This window comes from Panthera onca, chromosome E3, assembly GCF_046562875.1.
Source record: "Panthera onca isolate mPanOnc1 chromosome E3, mPanOnc1 haplotype 2, whole genome shotgun sequence".
Lineage (NCBI taxonomy): Eukaryota > Metazoa > Chordata > Mammalia > Carnivora > Felidae > Panthera > Panthera onca.
The window spans coordinates 25,008,570-25,028,963 of record NC_138354.1 but is presented as its reverse complement, the minus strand read 5'-3'; the positions used below and the strand labels follow the sequence as shown (position 1 = coordinate 25,028,963).

The 20,394-nt window shown below is 37.7% G+C and overlaps 1 long non-coding RNA gene and 1 pseudogene across 2 annotated transcripts in view; one reads left to right on the top strand and one right to left on the bottom strand.

Moving 5' to 3' along the window:
• Positions 1–20,394, top strand: part of LOC132689185 (uncharacterized) — a 100,051-nt gene that overhangs the window by 22,961 nt on the left and 56,696 nt on the right. The gene's annotated exons all lie outside the window — the stretch shown is intronic.
• LOC132689184 (non-histone chromosomal protein HMG-14 pseudogene) lies at positions 5,548–5,866 on the bottom strand (annotated as a pseudogene).

Sequence of the window (20,394 nt, the reverse complement as noted above, 5' to 3'; positions counted from 1 at the left end):
GCTGAATAGTATACTACATTTTGTTTATCCATTCATTGGTGGAGGGTTTCTTTCACCTCTTGGCTATTATGAATAATGCTGCAGTAAATATGAGTATGTAAATGATCTCTTTGAAATCTTTTTTCAATTCTTTTGGATATATGCTAAGAAGTGGGATTGCTGGATCATATGATTGTTATTTTAGTATTTTGAGAAACCTCTGTACTGTGCACCATTTTATATCCCTACCAACAGTGCACAAGGATACCAATTTCTTTACATCCTCACTAACACTTGTTCTTTTCTGGATTTTTTTTGGTAGTGGCCACCCTAACAGTTGTGCAGTGGTATCTCATTTTGCTTTGGATATGCGTTTCCCTGATGATTAGTGAAATTGAATGCTTTTTCTGGTGTGTTTTGACCATCTGTGTTTTCTTTGGAGAAATGTCTATTCAAGTCCTTTGCCCATTTTTTTAATAGGCTTATTTTTGTTGTTGAGTTAGAGAAGTTCTTTATATTTTCTGGATATTAACCCTTTATCAGTTATATGGTTTGTGAATATTTCCTCCTGTTCCATAGATTGCTTTTTCACTGTTGATTGTTTCCTTCACTGTGCACAAGCTTTTCAGTTTGAAGTCATCTCATTTGTCTGTCTTCTGCTTTTGTCACCTATGCTTTTGGTATCATATCCAGTAAATCACTGTCAAATCTAATGTCACAACGATTTTGCCGTATGTTTTCTTCTAGAGTTTTATAGCTTCAGGTATTATGTTTAGTTCTTTAATCTATTTTGATTTAACTTTTGTATATAGTATAAGATAAGGATCCAGCCTCATTATTTTGCATGTGGATATCCAGTTTATCCAGCACCATTTGTTTTGAAGAGTGTGTCCTCTCTCCTAGTGCCCTTGTTGAAGGTCATTTGACCAGATATGTGAGAATTTTACTTTGGCCTGTCTGTTATGTTGGTCTCTATGTCTGTCTTTTTTTTTTTTTATGTTTATTTATTTATTTGAGGGGAAGAATCCAAAGCAGGATCTGCAATGACAGTGGCCGATACAGGGCTTGATCCCACAAACCTGAATCAAAAGCAAGAGTTGGATGCTTAACTGACTGAGCCACCAGGTGCCCCTCTATGGTGTCTTTATGCTGCTACTGTACCATACTATTTTGATTACCGTAACTTTGCAATATATTTTGAAACCAGGAATTGTGAGGCCTCCAGCTCACAAGAGCAAGTGTTCTCTTTGCTGAAGATCATTTAGACTATTTGAGGTTCTTTGCAATTTCATATGGATTTTAAGATCGTTTTTCTGTTTCTGCAAAAGATGCCACTGGGGTTTTTAAAAAAGTTTTATTTAAATTCCAGTTAGTTAACATACAGTATAATATTAGTTTTGGGTGTAGAGTTTGGTGATTCAACACTTTTAAACACACCTAGTGCTCATCACAAGTGCACTGGGATTTTGATAGAGATTGCATTGAATCTGTAGGTCATTCTAGGTAGTATGGCTATTTTAACAACAGTAAGTTTTCCAACCCAGGAACAAGGAATGTCTTTACATTTACTTGTGTCATCTTTAATTTCTTTCAGCATTGTTTTTTAGCTTTCAGTCTATAAGTCTTTCACATCCTCAGTTAAGTTTATTCCTCTGTATTTTATTCTTTATGATGCTATTGTAAATGGGATTGTATCACTTCTTGTTTTGAGCTTTTACTTCTATTTGCATGTCTGGGATATCTGGTATTGAATTATGTCTGGTATCAAATTCTCATTTATTTTGGCTGATAAAATCACATAAAGCAACTGTACCATTTTCATGCAGTATTTTAGTTTTGGGAAGATGGTGATACAATTCCATGTTATTTATTATCTGTTTGTGTCCCAAGTCGCTACAGGTTTTAGGAAGTTGTTTTGTTCTTTGAGTTAAAAGCTTTGGATTACCCAAATTGCCTTGTTTGTTTGCCTGGCTGTTTCTTGGTATGCTGAACTTGACCATCTTTGCTTTCTCATATAGGGTACATCATGGAAGGGTTCCTGGCTCTTCAGCATGCTCTGGATATTGCCATCATGATGTACCATAACAGCAGATCTGCATATGTTTTGTTCAATGATTTCCTCATTTTTGTTAAGAGGTTTCCATCCCCTGCTTATTTTTATGATAGTTTTTTGTGGTTTTTTATAACTGTCTTCCCTTTGATAATTTTACTTATATTTTCTCTAACTGAACTTACCCTCCTCTGGACCATTGTTATGGAAAAGGAAAACAGATTAAAGGTAATGTCACTTTCTTTGTAGCATTTTGGGCCTGTGGAATACATTTGTATTCTGTACATTTGGCATATTGCAAAATGTGAATATTGCATATTCATGTATGAATGGTGAATAGATGTGAATATATTATATTGAATATATGATACATTCAATTATATACTGAATATATATTCAATGGTGAATAGTTACATTGTGATAGCAGTATACAAATATAGACTGGGTGGAGTATACACTATGTCATTTATCAATTTTCTGATGTTCTGCTTTTATCTAAATTCTTGATTTGGCCTGTAGCTTTATTGACTAAATGACTATTTGACAAGAATGTTATGGAAGGAGGTCATATATTAAATGTCCTGAGTCTTCTTTGGAGTAAAATGGGCAACAAGGAAATAATCATATGAGCTCTTGAATTAGACTAATTGAAGATGCACCTCAATTCCAAGATTTGAGATGCTTTTCAATATTAAGTCAAATTAAGACCATTGGTTAAGAACAGTGGCTCTAAAGTCAGAGAGAAAGCTGTTGATTCATCCATCTATCCACTGATTGGTTCACTTATTTAGTAGTTACCTACACTTTATCAGGGAGTTTCATAAACCTTGGCTTTAAATCTTGACTCTGCCAAGTATTAATCCTGTGATCATAGCCTATTTCTTCAGACGTAAATTGAAGATAATACCAAATTTCTAGGCTATCAGGGAGATTAAGTGACATGTTATTTTAAGAATTATCTATCTAGGTCTATCTCTGACCTGTAGGAAACACTCGACAAATGGCAGTTAAAAAGGGAGGATGGAATTCCTAAAGGTTTAGTTGAGGAAATACTAATAAACTGAGCTACTTTTCTAATATGATAAGTACCTAGGGGTGTGGGCAAAGTTGTTCTTAAAGTACTGAGGGTGTGATTCTTGGTCTGAGCAATGGAGGACAACTGGAGTTCACTGGGGAGACAGCATGGGAGGATTGGCTTTGAGACTATCTGTATCCTAACCATGTTCCTATCAGTGCATTGTCAGAAGAAGGACTCTGGAAAGGAATGTGGAGGACAGCTTAGATTAAGGGTTGGCAAGCATTTTGTGGAAAGCACAAAAATAGTGAATGTTTTAGGCTTGTGGGCCACATGTATCTGTCTCTTGCTTGCTTGCTTTCTTTCTTTCTTTCTACCACCTAGAAATGTAAAAGCCATTCTTAGCTCACAGGACATACAAAAGTAGTCTGTGGGCTGGATTTGGCCAATAGGCTATAGTTTGCTGACACAGTTTGACTGTGACATCAAGACTGAAGGTGTGGAACCAGTTGTGAGGTAATTGTAACAGACCAGGAGAAAAGCAAGGAGGGCCTGATTCAAAGTGGTTTAGTATAAAGGAACAGAGAAGGAAGAGTTTAATAAATATTTGGGTGGTAGAAATCAATGGAAATGGGATATGTACATAACTAACTTCATATTCTGGAAGTTTGCACACTCTTCTTTAAACAACTTTCTTTCCCATGCATCAGGCTCTTCTTAAGGTATTTTGATGTTGCTACTTATCAAGTTGTATTGGGGTGAGGAAATATGATGTATTTCCTGAAGTGACAATGATGCATGGGTTTAATGAAGACAGAATGGTATAAAGAGAAACATCATTCTTTTAAGGGGCAAGGGATTGTCTCTCCTCCTGGGTTGTCTAGATATGCTAATGAAATTATCCTCCCCAAATCACCCAGGCTTGAAACTTCAATCTTATCAGTATAGTACAGTATGTTTAGTATTAAGAATGTTGCCATTTCCTGCCTCTATAACTATTAGGTAAGTTTGTTAACTTCTCTGTGCCTTGCCTGTAAAATGGTGGTAAAAATATTCCTACCACATTGGGTTGTGGCAATGATTAAAGAGATACTGGTTGTTAGTGAGTAGGAAATATTATGTAGCTATTGATATTAGTTATCTGTTTTCTAAATCCTGTTTCTTTCTCACCATGTGTAGAAATGTCATTTTCCAGTGCAAACTCTTAGTGATTTTTCACCATCCAGCTATTTCAGAAATCCTCTCATTGGTTTCCCTAATTACCGTTTCTCCTTAATCTTACTTCACATTAAACCCTTTTCCCTCCACCCCAAATGGTTCATTTTGTACCATTCTTCATTTTGGCTAGAGGGTTTGAAAGGGAACCCTTTTGGGTTCATAGGGTCATAGGGTCATAGGGTAGTTCATAGGGTAGGTCATAGGGTAGGTCATAGGGTAGTTCTATCTTGTGTATGTGTGCTTCAAGAAATCCTTTCATAATTGAGTTTTTATTGGTTGTTCTGAGGATCAATATAGACAAATTCAATTTGTATAGAACTCTTAATGTATTACTGAAAATCTAAAAAATCATGTAGTTGTGATTCTTTTCCTTTTTTAAAAAATTTTTTTGATGTTTGTTTATTTTCGAGAGAGAGAGAGAAAGAGACAGAGTGTGAGTGAGGGAGGGGCAGAGAAAGAGGGAGACACGGAATCTGAAGCAGACCCCAGGCTCTGAGCTATCAGTGCAGAGCCCAATGTGGGGCTTGAACCCACGAACCATGAAATCATGACCTGAGCTGAAGTTGGACACTTAACTGACTGAGCCACCCAGCCGCCCCAGTTGTGATTCTTTTCTAAAAAAGTTATTCCAGTGACCTTCCAGCTTAAAATTTGGAGGCAAATTTTCCTTAACAGTATATCAAGTATCAATATCTTCAAATGTTGATATGCCATTAGAGCGTTAAATCCCATTAATTCACAATTTAGTATCATATACACCACATACTCAAATTTTCAATCTTTTACAGCACGTTAACAAAGTTACTAGGAAACTGGACTACCATGACAAAGATGCTACAGAATGCATCAGATTCTGACGGGGAGAGCCAAGATCAAGGGGTGGTTTTCTTTAGGAAACAATTCTACCAAAAACAACATGGGAATAGAAGTAATTTAAAATGTTCAAGACATATTAAATACACGACTGACTCCAAATTGCCATTTAGTATGCTTGGTATTATAGGATGTAAAAACTACCCCATCTATGGAATGTTAAGCTGACACCCAAGACAGTCAAACCCTCTCATATTCAATATCCCACTATTTTCTGGTTGTACAAAAAAATAACTAGCAAATGATTTCACTTCTTTAAAAAAAAGCATTTACACTTAAAAAATGAGGTGAGGTGGGGTTCCCTCCTTCTTAAAGTGTTTCTAGAGCTACTAAAAACTTGCATTTACAAAATAGTTGATAACAATATTCCTCTGGATTGTACAAGGAGGGAGACAGGGAACACTGATAAGACATGGGATATGATATTAATCAGATTTGGCTTCCTTCTCTCCTGCTTCATCAGAGGCTGGGCTCTCCTCATTTTTAGTTTCTCCATTTTCTGCGGGTAAGGCTTCTTTTGTCTCTTGGTTAGCCACTTCAGCCTGTTTTCTCTTTGCTTTGCCTTCCCCCTTTGTTTGCACTTTCTTGTCTGAAGATGTATCCTTTCCTGTCGCCTTTTTGGATTTCATTTCCAATTTTGCAGGAGCAGATTTAGCTGACAACCTCACTGCCCTTCCATTGGGCTCCTTCTTCTCCACCCCCTTGGTGGAGCTGACCTTCCTTTTGGGCATCGTGGGGGTGGGGCGAGTGCATGCTGGGTGCCTGCAGGCTGCTGGACTCCGAGAGCCTTCCCGAAGCTGGGCTGCCTGTCCACATCTGCTCCTCCCACTGCCGGAGCTGCTGTGACGCACTGGGTAGTTCTATCTTTAACTTTCTGAGAAATGTCCACACTGTTTTGCAGTGTAGCTGTACCCGTCTGCATTCCTACCAACAATGTAAGAGCATTCCCCTTTCTCCACATCCTGTCCAACATCTGTTGTTTCCTCTGTTGTTAATTTTAGCCATTCTGACAGGTGTGTGGTGGTATCTCATTGTAGTTTTGATTTGCATTTCTCTGATGTTGAGTGAGATTGAGCATTTTTTCATGTGTCTGTTAGCCATCTGGATGTCTTTGGAGAAGTGTCTCTTCATGTCTTCTGCCCATTTCTTAACTCAATTATTTTTTAGGTGTTGAGTTTGATAAGTTCATTATATATTTTGTATACTAACTCTTTATCTGATATATCATTTGCACATATCTTCTCCCGTTCCCTTGGTTGCCTTTTAGTTTTGCTGATTGTTTCCTTTGCTGTGCAGAAGCTTTTTGTCTTGATGAGCTCCCAATAGTTCATGTTTGCTTTTTTTTTTTTTTTTTTTGCCTCCAGTGACATGTCTAGTAAGAAGTTGCTGCAGCGGAGGTCAAAGAGGTTGCTGCCTATTTTCTCCTCTAGGATTTTGATGGTTTCCTGTCTGACATTTAGGTCTTTCACACATTTTGAATTTATTTTTGTGTGTGGTATAAGAAAGTGGTCCAGTTTCATTCTTCTGCATGTCTCCATCCAGATTTCCTAACACCATTTGTTGTTTTTTTTCCATTTTTCTTTCTTGCTTTGTTGAAGATGAGTTGACCATATAGTTGTGAGTCCTCTTCTGGATCCTCCATTCTGTCCTATTGATCTGTATGTTTTTGTTCCGGTACCATACTGTCTTGATGATTACAGCTTTCTAATACAGCTTGAAGTCTAGTCCAGAATTGTGATGCCTCCAGCTTTGCTTTTCTTTTTCAACATCACTATAGCTATTTGGTGTCTTTTCTGGTTCCATACAAATTTTAGAATTGTTTGTTCCAGCTCTGTGAAAAATTTGATGTTATTTTGATAGGGGTTGATTGAATGTGTGGATTCCTTTGGATAATATTGACATTTTAACAATATTTGCTCTCCCAATTCATGAGTATGGGATGTTTTTCCATTTCTTTTGTCTTCTTCAATTTCTTTCATAAGTGTGCTATAGTTTTCAGAGTATAGATCTTTTATCTTTTTGGCTAGGTATTCTATGTGGAAAACCCTAAAGACTCCACCAAAAAATTACTAGAACTGATACATGAATTCAGCAAAGTCTCAGGATGTAAAATCAATGCGCAGAAATCTGTTGATTTCTATACAACAATAATAAAGCAGCAGAAAGAAAAATAAAAAAATCGATCCCATTTATAATTCCACCCAAAACCATAAAATACCTAGGAATAAATCTAACCAATGAGTTCAGTCTTTTAAAGTTTTGATGACACTAGCTTTGTGGGCTTGACTACAGTCAATTTTATTTTATTTTATTTTTTTAATGTTTTATTTTATTTTTGAGAGACAGAGAGAGACAGAGCATGAGTGGGGGAGGAGCAGAGAGAGAGGGAGACACAGAATCCGAAGCAGTCTCCAGGCTCTGAGTGTCAGCACAGAGCCTGATGTGGGGCTCGAACCTACAAGCCATGAGATCATGACCTGAGCTGAAGTTGGACACCCAACCAACTGAGCCACCCAGGCGCCCAACTACGGTCAATTTTAACAAATGTTCTCCATTCACATTTGCACTGAAAAACAATGTGTGCTGTGTGTTCAATGGGTGCAATTTTCTGGGCACGTTACAACAACTTTGTTAGTAATGTTGTTCATATCTTTTTAAAAAAGTTTATTATTATTATTCTTTTAAATAATCTCTACACCCATTGTGGGACTTGAACTCACAACTGGAGATCAAAAATCACATGCTGTAGTGACTGAGCCCATCAGGTGCTCTATGTTGTTCATATCTTTAACATGTGTTTTTCTGTCATTTGTATCAGTTATGGAGGGAAGTATGTTAAAAATCTCTGTCTATGATTATTGATTATTAGGTGCTCAGTGTTGATGATCGATTGTTATTAGAGCATTTTTTAAAGTAATAGCTGCTTTAAAGTCTTTATTATTAGATAATTCTATTACCTATGTCATCTTGATTTGGCATCTGGGGATTTTCTTTTTTTCTTTTCTTTTTTTTTTTCGAGTTTACATTTTCCTAATCTTGGTTTACTGAGTAGTTTGGGGTTGTATCGTGAATATTTTGAATATTATGTTATGAATCCCTTTTTCCGTTGATAATTTGCCATTTTAGTATGTAGTCAATCTCTTTATATTTAGAATACACATTCCTACAAATGGCAAGACCTCATTGTTTATTATGGCTGAGTAATGCCACATCTTCCTTATCCATTCATCTATTGATAGACATGTGGGTTGCTAACATATTTTGGCTATTACAAGTAATACAAGTAATGCTTCAATAAACTTAGGAATGCATATATCTTTTCCAGTTAGTGTTTTCACTTTTGGGGGGTAAATATCCAGTAGTGGAATTACTAGATCATATCAGATGGTAATTCTGTTTTTATTTTTTTGAGGAAACTCCATACTGCTTTCCACAGTGGCTACACAAATTTGCATTCCCACCAACAGTGCAAGAGGGTTCCTTTTTCTTCACATCCTCACCAACTCTTATTATTTCTTATCTTTTTGATTCTAGCCATTTTGACAGGTGTAAGGTTGATAATCTCATTGTGGTTTTTATTTGCATTTCCCTGATGATTAGTGATGTTGAACATATTTTCATGTGTCTGTTGACTATCTGTATGTCTTCTTTGGGAAAATGTCTATTTAGGGCCTTTATTTTTAAATTGGATTATTTTATTTTTTGGCTGTTGTTTAAATTCTTAATATATTTTGTGATATTAGCCCCTTATAATATATATCATTTACAAATATCTTCTCCCATTCAGTAGGTTGTCTTAGTTTTTTATTTCCTTTGCTGTGTGGAAGCTTTTTTTTTTTTTTTTTATGTAGTCCTAATAGTTTATTTTTCCTTTTGTTCCCTTGCCTCAGAGACATATCTAGAAAAATGTTGCTATGGCCCATGTCAAAGAGGTTACTGCCTGTGTTCTCTAGGGTGTTGATGGTTTCCTGTCTCACATTTAGGCCTTTGATTTATTTTGAATTTATTTTTGTGTTTGTTATAAGAAAGTTGTGCAGTTTCATTCTTTTACATGTTGCTGTCCAGTTTTCCCAACACCGTTTGTTGAAGAGACTTTTTTGCATATCCTTTCCTCCTTTGTAGAAGATTAATTGACCATATAGTTGGGGGTTCTTTTCTGGATTTTCCATTCTGTTCCATTGATATAGGTGTTTGTTTTTTGTGCCAAAACCATACCATTTTGATCACTACAGCTTTGTAGTATAACTTGAAATCTGGAGTTGTGATAACTCCAGTTTTTTTCTTTTACAAGATTACTTTGGCTTTTCGGTGTCTTTTGTGGTTCCATATAAATTCTAGGATTGTTTGTTCTAATTCTGTGAAAAATGCTGTTGGTATTTTGATAGAGATTGCATTAAATGTAGAGATTGCTTTGGTAGTATGGGTATTTTAACATTTGTTCTTCTAATTGGTGAACATGGAATATCTTTCCATTTGTGTCATGTTCAGTTTCTTTCATTGATATTTTATAGTTTTCAGAGTACAGGTCTGTTATTTCTTCAGTTAAGTTTATTCCCAGGTATTTTATTGTTTTTGGTGCAACTGCAAATGGGACTATTTTCTTAATTTCTTTTTCTGGTGCTTCATAATTAGTGTATAGAAATTTGACAAATTTCTGTATATTAATTTTGTATCATGTGACTTTACTATTCCTGTGTTTTTTAATTATTTCTTTTTTTTTAAAATTTTTAAATGTTTATTTATTTTTGAAAGAGAGAGAGCATGCAGGGGACCCACAAAGAGAAAGGGAGACACAGAATCCAAAGCAGGCTCCAGACTCTGAGCTGTCAGCACAGAGCCCGATGTGGGGCTCGAACCCACAAACCTTGAGATCATGACCTGCGCTGAAGTTGGACGCTTAACCAACTGAGCCACCCAGGCATCCTGTTGGTATAGTATTTTTTATCATTCACTTGAACTTACTGTGTTGTCTTATTGGCCATAAGTATTTGTTGTGTTGATTTCATGGTTGCTTTAGGGTTTATAGCATGCATGTTTGCCATTTTGTCATACATTTTACTTCTTTACAATATATTGGTATTATTTTGCTTTTAAAAGTAAATTACAGTCCTTTTTTTAAATGTTTTTATTTATTTTTGAGAGATAGAGACAGAGCACGAGCTCGGAGGGACAGAGAGAGTGGGAGACACAGAATCTGAAGCAGGCTCCAGGCTCTGAGCTGTCAGGATGCTCAACTGACTGAGTCACCCATGTTCCCCAAAGTAAATTACATTTCTAAAGAGATTTAAATAATAAGAAAAAAAGTTTTATATTTTTCCAACGTACTTCTCACTTTTTGTTCTCTTTATTCCTTGTGTAGATACAGATCCAACTTATATCATTTTCCTTCTACCTGAATGTTTTTCTTTAACATTATTTGTAGTGCTGTTCTGTTGATTTTATTCTTTCAGCTTTTACATATTTGGCAAGGTCTTTATTTTGCTTTTCTTTTGAAAGGTATTTATGTTGTGTTGAATTTTTTTTAATGTTTACTTATCTTAGAGAAAATGAGAGAGAGAATGAGAATATGAGCATGAGCAGGGGAGGGTCAGAGGGAAAGGGAGGCACAGAATTCAAAGCAGGCTCCAGGGTCTGAGCTGTCAGCACAGAGCCTGATGTGGGACTCCAACTCACGAACTACGAGATCATGAGCTGAGCTGAAGTTAGATGCTTAACCAACTGAGCCACCCAGGTGCCCTAAGAATTCTAAAGTAAGAAGTTTTTCTTTTAACATTTAAATATCTGTTCCATTATTATGTGGCTTCCCATGTTTCTAGTTAGATGGGCTTTTCCCCACTCTGTACATAATGTGTCATTTTTGGAGGCTGGTTTAAAGATTTCCTGGTTTGAGCAATTTGACTCTTGATATGCTTTGGTATAGTTTTCTTCATGTTTCTTGTGCTTGGATTTCATGGATCTTCTTATATCTGTGGTTTTATGGTTGGTCAGAATTTTGAAAAAAATTTGGCCTTTATATTTTGACATGTCTCTTATGCCCTCTGTCTCCCTCCACTCTCTCAGGGACCTCCATTAGGCTACCTGAATTTGTCTTATTGATACTTTATTCATTTTTTTTCAGGCCTTTTGTGTTTTATTTTGGTCCATCTATAGTACTATGTCTTCAAGTTCATTAATATTTTCTGCAATATCTAATCTGATGTTAATCCAATCTAGTGTATTTTTTGTCTCAGATACTTTATATTTTCCATGTGTCTGCTGAACATGTACCATTTTCCTCTAGCTTACTGAGTAGATGGAATGCATTTATAATAAGCTTTAATGTCCTGTCCGTTGGTTCTGTAATTACACATTTGTGTGTCAGTTTTGATGATTGACTTTTCTTCTCGCTATGAGTTATGTGTCTCCTTCTTTGCATACCTCATATATTATTTATTTACTACTATGTAATAATATTACACACAACTTAGTAGCTTATAATACCACACATTTATTACACACAATTTAGTAGCTTATAATACCACACATTTATTAGTTCACACTTTCTGTGTGTTGGATTCAGGCATGGCTTAGCTGAGTTTTCTGCAAGGCTGCAATCATGATGTTATCCAGGGTTGTGGTCTCATCTGAGTCTCAAATAGGGGAAGAATCTCTTCTAAACTCTTGTAGTTTTTGGCATATTTCAGTTTGTTATGGTTGTTGAGCTGAGTAGTTTCTTTCTTTTTTTAATGTTTATTTATCTATTTTGAGAGAGTACACATGCACATGTGAGAGTGGGAGAGGGGCAGAGAGAGAGAGGGAGTGAGAGAATTCCAAGCAGGCTTCATGCTGTCAGCACAGAGCCAGATGTGGGGTTTGGTCTCACAAATCATGAGCTCATGACCTAAGCCAAAATCAAGAGTTGGATGCTCAACCAACTGAGCCACCCAGACGCCCCAATTTAGTTTCTTTCTCACTGTTGGCCAGAGGCTGCCCTCAGCCACTTGCCTTATGGAACTTCTAAAATGGCCGTACAACATCATCAAATTGAATAAGAGGAGAGAACCTCAGAGTGAGACCAATGCCATGATCAATGTAACATAATCACAGAAGTGACATTTCATCACCATCCCTACATTACTGGTTAAAATGAGTTACATGACCCAGCCACACTCAATGGGAAGGAACCACACAGGACTGTGAACACCAGAAGGCAGAGATGATAGGGATCACCTTAGAGACTGTCAATCACATCTAGTAATTTTTTATTGAATGCCAGGCATTGTGGATTTTAATTTGTTGGGTCTTGGGTATTTCTGTATTCCTATATTCCTCAGTTTTATTTTGAAAACATGTCAGATAATCTGGAAACAGTATTATCCTTTGGGGTCTTGCTTTTTAATTTTTGTTAAGTGTGACCAGAGTGGCATTTATTCTAAGACAGTAGTTCTCAACTGGAGGCAGTTTTCCTCCTGTAGGATATTTGGTAATGTCCGGGGATAGTTATACACCTGGAAATAGTCATTGCTCCTGACACCTTGTAGGTAGTTTAGGGTCACTGTTAAATATCCTATAATGAATGAGATTTTTTTAAATTAGGGATTAAAAATGAATCCAAAATGTAAATAGTGCTGAAAGTGAGAAATCCTGTTATATATGAAGCACTTAGGATACTGCTTTGCATTGAGTATGTTCTCACTAGTGCTGAGGTTGGGAACCCAAGTCTAGGGCTAAATTTGGCCCCCTCTTAATACAAAATCCTTGTAAATATTCTACCTATGACCTATAATTATATGGTTTTCAATTACATAGTTTTAAACTCTGAATGGTGGGACAGGAACTATTCGTAGCCATCTGTGAGCTGTAGGTATTTGTCCTAATCCTTAAAAGTTGTTCTTTTCATGGCCTTGACCCCATTCTTCACACATATGTGCTGACAAGTACTAACCTGAAGACTCTGGGAGTACCTTTCAAAGATCCCTGGAGCACTCCCTCTATGATTATCTCTCTGCTTTTATTTAACACTGCAAACTCCAGCCACCTTGTCCTCCATGGATTCCCAGCTGTCTTATGCTCTCAGGAACATTGCTGGGCTCTCACTCCAGTTAGCTAGGCAACTAATTAGCAACTTGCTAAGTGAGTGCTTGATCACAGGGCTCATCTTTTTTGTTTTCCTCTTCTCTAAGGGATTATTGGCCTTTATTTATTGCCTGGTCTCCCATGTCTTAAAAATCCATTTGTCACTGTGTTTCTTTCCTTTAAAAAATTTTATTTTTTAGTTGAGATATAATTGACATATAAAGCATATGTTTTAGGTTATATTATACATATATACACATATATATACATAATAATTTGCTATACATATCTGTGTATTGCAAAATGATTGTAATAAGTTTAGTTAACATCCATCACTATACATAGTTAAAATTTGTGTATGTATGTGTGTAAGGAGAACTTTTAAGGTCTACTCTCTTAGCAGCTTTCAAATACACGTATTGTATTGTTAACTCTAATTATCATGATGTACATTATATCCCCAGGATTTATTTATCTTATAACTGGAAATGTTTACCTTTTGAGCACCTTCCCCTACCTCTGCCTGTAGTAACTGCCAATCTGTTTTGTGTATCTTTGAGTTGGGTTTTTATTGCTATTGTTTTTTTTAGATTTTGCATGTAAGTGATATCCTAAAGTGTCTGACTTATTTCTCTAAGTGGAGCATCCTCAAGGTCCATCCCTGTTGTTACAGATCACAAAATTTCTTTCCTTTTTATGGCTGAATAATATTCCATGTGTCTTTTTTCCATATATGTCTGTTTGACTTATTTCCCTGACTATAACCCTGAAGCCACATTTGTATTATTGCACATGGTAGGATTCCTTCTTTTTTATGGCTGAGTAATATTCATTGTACATATGTCTTTTTTTTTTTTTTAAGTTGTTTCTAGTTAGAGAGTACATTTGGTCCCATTTGCCCCATCTCAGCCAGAAGGTGAAGCCTTCCATTTCTCTTAATTTTTGTTTTGTATTAGAAATTTTGCATGAAAGAACTATGGAGACCGTGCCCTCTTATTTAAGACAGAGTTACCTTGCATCTTGGCTGGGTTGCTGCCTTAGCTTCATTCATCACTCATTGAAGATATAGGCACAGAGTTCCAAGTGGTTTTCTTTTAAAATATCAATGTCTATTACACAAATAATGCAGGTTAAAAAAAAAAAAAAAGACAAGGAAAACATGCCTGGGCCCCTGACCCAGAAATCTTTCAGGAAGTTAGTCTATGTTTGTCTTTTTCTTTATCTCTACAAGTGTTTGCATGTGGATATCACACATCTCTACATGCAAGTTTGGCCTCTTGGGAGTTTTAGTGTCCTTTGTAGGTTACTTAAGTTCATTGTAAACTTTCTCTTTGATTTTTCATTGAAATTTGCTTTAAAAGACTGAGTTTGTCACTGATCCTTAGTAAATCTGTTATTTCATGGTTTTGCAGTCTTTTTTTTTTTTTTTTTTTTTTTTTTTTTTGTAGCCTTCATACCCAGCACAGAGCAGGACTGAACTCGCAATCCTGAGATCAAGACCTGAGCTAAGAAGAGTTGGACACTTAGCCGACTGAGCCACCCAAGTGCCCAGGTTCTGCAGACTTTAAATTAACACTTTATTTCCTTATTTGGTTCCTTTGCATAATAAAATGTACCTGAATCCATCTGTAAGGATATCGGAAGCAATCAAATAACCAGGTACCCTCACATTTATTTGTTTATTCAACACACAATTTTAAGCACTTCCTTTGTGCTAGACAGAGGACACTAAAGTCACAGAATTTAATATTGAAGTATAATAATTGAAATATAATACTTTAATAATAAAACATCTACTTTGAAAAGCTTCTGGAAACTAGCACCACTAATTTGACTTTTTTTATTATCCTTTTAAATTAAAATGATTTTGTAACTTTTTTTAAGTTTTTATTTTAAGTCTAGTTAGTTAACATACAGGGTAATATTAGTTTCAAATGTACAATATAGTAATCCAACACTTCTGTACACCACCCAGTGCTAATCATGATAAGTGCACTCCTTAAGCCCCATCACTCACCCCTCTGAAATCATCATTTTGTTCTCTATAAAAGAGTCTGTTTCTTGATTTGTCTCTCTCTCTCTCTCATTTTTTTCCCATCGTTTATTTGTTTCGTTTCTTAAATTCCACATATGAGTGAAATCATATGGTATTTGTCTTTCTCTGACTTACTTCACTTAGCATTTTACTCTATAGCTCCATCTATATCATTCTTTTTTATGGCTGAGTACTGTTCCATTGTTTCCGTTGTATATATTTATACCACATCTTCTTTATCCATTCATTATCAGTCAGTGGACATTTGGGCTATTTCCATAATGTGGCTATTGTAGATAATACTGCCCTAAACATCAGGTGCATGTATCCCTTTGAATTAGTATTTTTGTATTCTTTAGGTAAATGCTGGATCATAGGGTAGTTAGTTCTATTTTTCACTTTTTGAGGAACCTCCATACTGTTTTCCACAGTGGCTGCACCAGTTTGCATTCTCACCAACAGTGCATGCGGGTTGTTTTTTATCCACATCCTTGCCAACACCTTTTGTTTCTTGTGTCTTTGATTTTGGCCATTCTGACATGTGTGAGGGGATACCTCACTGTAGTTTTGATTTGTGTTTCTCTGAGGATAAGTGATGATGAGCATCTTTTCGTGTGTCTGTTGGCCATCTGAATGTCTTCTTTGGAGAAATGTCTGTTCATGTCTTGTGCCCAGTTTTTAATTGGACTATTTGTTTTTTGGGTGTTGAATTTTACAGGTTCTTTATATATTTTGCATATATGATATAGTTCATAAATCTCACTATTAAAACTCTGTGAATTTGCCCATTATATTATTTGGATCTTAACATTTACAGATGAGGACTTTGAGGCACAGAGAGGTCAAGTTTTCTCAAGGTTATATTGCTGGTAGGTGGCAGAGTGAGGATCCAAACCCAGGGAGTCTTGTCTCCAATCCGTGCTTGTACCAGAGAAAAATGGCCTCTAGGGGCACCTGGGTGGCTCAGTGGGTTGAGCGCCCAACTTTGGCTCAGCTCATGATCTCACAGTTTGTGGGTTCAAGCCCCGCATCAGGCTCTGTGCTGACCTCTTGGAGCCTGGAGCCTGCTTTGGATTCTGTCTCCCTCTCTCTCTGTCCATCCCTGCTTGAGCTCCATCTTTCTCTCTCTATCTCTCTTGAAAATGAATAAATATTTAAAAAAAAAAAAAAAAAAAAAAAAAGGCCTCCAAAACATGCCGAGGCGGCAGGATGGAGTTGGAAGAGCACAGAACAGGGAGGTCTTTCAGTGTAACTTTGTAGAAGCAACTCACCCTCTTTGAGTCTGACTTTGTGATCTGTAAAATTAGAGGGGTTTATGTAGATTAAGGATTGGCAAACTTTACCTGTAAGCAAAATCTGATAATATATATTTTAGGTTTTGTAGGCCGTATTACAACTATAACTCTGTTTGGGATGAAAGCAGCCACAGACCATATGAAACGAATGAGCATGGCTGTGTGCAATAAAGCTTTATTTATAAAAGTATGAGGTAGACTGGATTTGGCCCATGGGCTGTAGTTTGCCCCTCCCTGCTTTAATCTATAATTGAATTAAAGCTTATTTGCCTTCCTCTAATACTTCCTGGAAGTAGAACATAATAAAAAGAAAGGCGGTCTTATTTTTTGTGTTTTAAATTTTTAAGTGTTTGTTATGTTAGAACTGCATGTGGTAAGTTATTGGGGAAAAGATCTGGACTCAGAATTCTGAGTTGGAATCGCACTGCCAACTCATTAGGTGGATGATTTTGATCAGGTCACTTGACTATTCTGAGACTTGATTTCTCTGTAAAATAGAGATGTTAATACTTAACCTATGTAAGTTTTTGTGGGCATTAAGTCAGATAATATTTTTTAATGCATTTTGAAAACTATGAATTGTTTGTCATGACATTTGGTTTGTGTTAACTCTCCTACAGGAGTACCAGCTCATGATAGGGCTCAGTAGAAATATGCTCTGGGCTTCCTATTTCGTCTCATTCTTTTTGATATTTTTAATTATTGTCTGTTTCCTGTGAGTGATTTTATTTGTCCAGGCAAGTATCTATTTGAATGCAGCATGCTGCAGCTTAACTTCGAAAGGAATAAAACAGCTGTGGGTCTGGACTGAGTGGGATTTAGGTTGTAAATTTCAGTTTTTCATTGAGTCCCCTTGGAAATTCAGTTTATCAGCACACAAAACCACCTAGATGGGCAGCTCTTCCACGACAAAGGAGTTATTTAATGAACTTTGTATCTCTCTGAACAGTGACCTGTTTCACTAGGGCTACTAAGTGTTAAGGGTTATTTTCTAACCCTTGTTTTTCTACGACACCTCTTACGGTATGACTAAACTGGCTTCCTGGTTGTTTTGTTAGATGTACCTGATGTAGTCCTTCAGTACGGTGACCCATCTCTTGTCTTCGTCTTTTTCCTGTGTTTTACTGTTACCTCGTTAGCCTTCGGCTTTCTGATTTCCACGTTCTTCGATAGAAGTGAGTCTAACACTCCTCCCATGAGATTCTCAGCGTTTCGGTTGACTCTAAAGAGGATTTCATTTGGAAGCTCCTTTTTTTTTATGTTTATTCATTTTTGAAGCACAGAGACAGAGCACAAGCAGGGGTGGGGTGGAGAGAGAGGGGGACACAGAATCTGAAGCAGGCTCCAGGCTCTGAGCTGTCAGCATAGAGCCCGACTTGGGGCTCGAACTCACAAACTGTGAGATCATGACCTGAGCCGAAGTTGGACGCTCAACTGACTGAGCCACCCAGGTGCCCCTGGGAGCTCCTTCTAAACATCAGTTGCCCCCTCATATCCAGTCTCTGCTTATTGCATTCTAATAAAAAGGACAGATATCATATGTATGTGAAATGATTTGAAAGGGAGAGCAAAGATCAGAGAAAATCAATACGGCATTAGGATGCCTGTAAAAAGAGGATAAAAACCAACATAGGATCTCATGTGACAAGAGTGTGTCAACTAAAATAGGGTCATGTGGAAATATTCATTCATTTACTCACCGACTTGTTGAAATCTTTGGATCACTCATCACATGCCTGGAACCATGTTGAATTTGCAAAAAGCAGATGAGAAACAACTTCATGCCCTTTGTGTTCTAACATATGAGAGAGATGTGGGACCAGATAAATTCACACTAGCTTAAGTTAGGGAAGTCATACAATTACTTCTCCAGTGGCCATTTTCTGTAATTATTTATTAAAAAATAAGTATATTTTTCATGCAACAAGTATTCACCATTTTTCACTTTTATATCTTTCATATCTGGTGATTAATTAGAGTATTACCTTCTCTCAGTCATTTACGGCACAAATTGCTTTATGGTAAAATTTACATTTCATAGGGATTTTTTTATTGTTTTCAGCAATAACACTGCTACCAGTTAATTAGTTCTTACAAAGTAGAGAGTCATACCTATCGCCTACCCTATAGTAAAACCATGAGTGCAGAAAATCATTTTGTCAGAGTCAGCTGGAGGTGATACGCTGAAGAGCAGGGTAAAGTGCACAAATGCCAAGGAGGGACACTTGGCCAAAACAACTATGATACTGATAAAATGTTTTTTTTAAATCCCTTGTGTTTATAAATATTGCTGAGGTGGCACAAAGTCCAAAAATTAGGCGGAGGTGATTGAAAGCCAAAGCTAGCTTTTGTGTTGGGATTTTCTGTCGAACACCAGAGATTTCAGTGTTCTCCTCCAACAGCAATTCGGGGAGTTAAGGTAAGTCTGGAGAACCTGTCAGAGGTGGACGATTTAAGAAGACAACTCAAATAAAGGTGAGACCTTAAAGAGCCACAGTTGCTGTGCGCGTGAATGAAAAACAAAGGTGCCACACAGAAGGAACAAGTTCTTGCTTTGCCTAAATTCACCAAGATATTAATCGGTTCGTTAGCTGTTGTTATTTCCTGGACGTTTTTCTGAGGGGAATTCTTCCGTTTCGTCATTTTGGATAGTCCCTGGAGTGGTGCGGGACTGTGGGGCACTTCCCCTGTGCTGTCTTGAATAACTTGCGTTGGTGGGTGGGGCCGCAGTCAGACCTGATGTCTGCCCCCAACCCACCGCCAGGGCCACAGTCAGACTGGTGTGTGCCTTCTCTTCCCCTCTCCTAGGGGCGGGATTCACTGTGGGGTGGCGTGGCCCGTCTGGGCTACTTGCACACTGCCAGGCTTGTGGTGCTGGGGATCTGGCGTATTAGCTGGGGTGGATCGGCAAGGTGCACAGGGGCGGGAGAGGTAGGCTCAGCTCGCTTTTCCTTCGGAGATCCACTTTGGGAGGGGCCCTGCGGCACCGGGAGGGAGTCAGACCCGCTGGAAGGATGGATCCGCAGAAGCACAGCGTTGGGTGTTTGCGCGGTGCAAGCAAGTTCCCTGGCAGGAACTGGTTCCCTTTGGGATTTTGGCTGGGGCATGGGCGAGGGAGATGGCGCTGGCGAGCGCCTTTGTTCCCCGCCAAGCTGAGCTCTGTCGTCAGGGGCTCAACAACTCTCCCTCCCGTTGTCCTCCAGCCCTCCCGTTCTCCGAGCAGAGCTGTTAAGTCCCGCTTGCTGTCAGATGTTAAGTCCCGCTTGCTGTCAGAACACACTCCTTCCGGCCTCTTCACTTTTGCCAGCCAGACTTGGAGCCTCTGCTTGGCCCGTGGGCTGCCCCTCTGTCCTGGTCCCTCCCTCCAGTCCCCGTAGAGCGCACCGCCTCTCCGCCCTTCCTACCCTCTTCCGTTGGCCTCTCGTCTGCTCTTGGCTCTGGAGAATCCATTCTGCTAGTCTTCTGGCAGTTTTCTGGGTTATTTAGGCAGGTGTAGGTGGAATCTGAGTGATCAGCAGGACTCGGTGAGCCCAGCGTCCTCCTACGCCGCCATCTTCCCAGGATCCCCCCTCACCAAGATATTAAGATTGTGGCTTATGTGAGAAGGACATCAGTGAATGTAACCATGATATAAAACCCCTGAAGATTGGTAAATTATGTAAAATTTTATATTTTGGAAGTTATAGAATGCTTTTTTTTTTAGATTTTTAAATTTATTTTAATTTATTTTAGTTTTTATTTTTTAATTTACATCCAAATTAGCATATAGTGCAACAATTATTTCAGGAGTAGATTCCTTGGTGCCCCTTACCCATTAGCCCATCCCCCTCCCACAACCCCTCCCATAACCCTCAGTTTGTTCTCCATATTTATG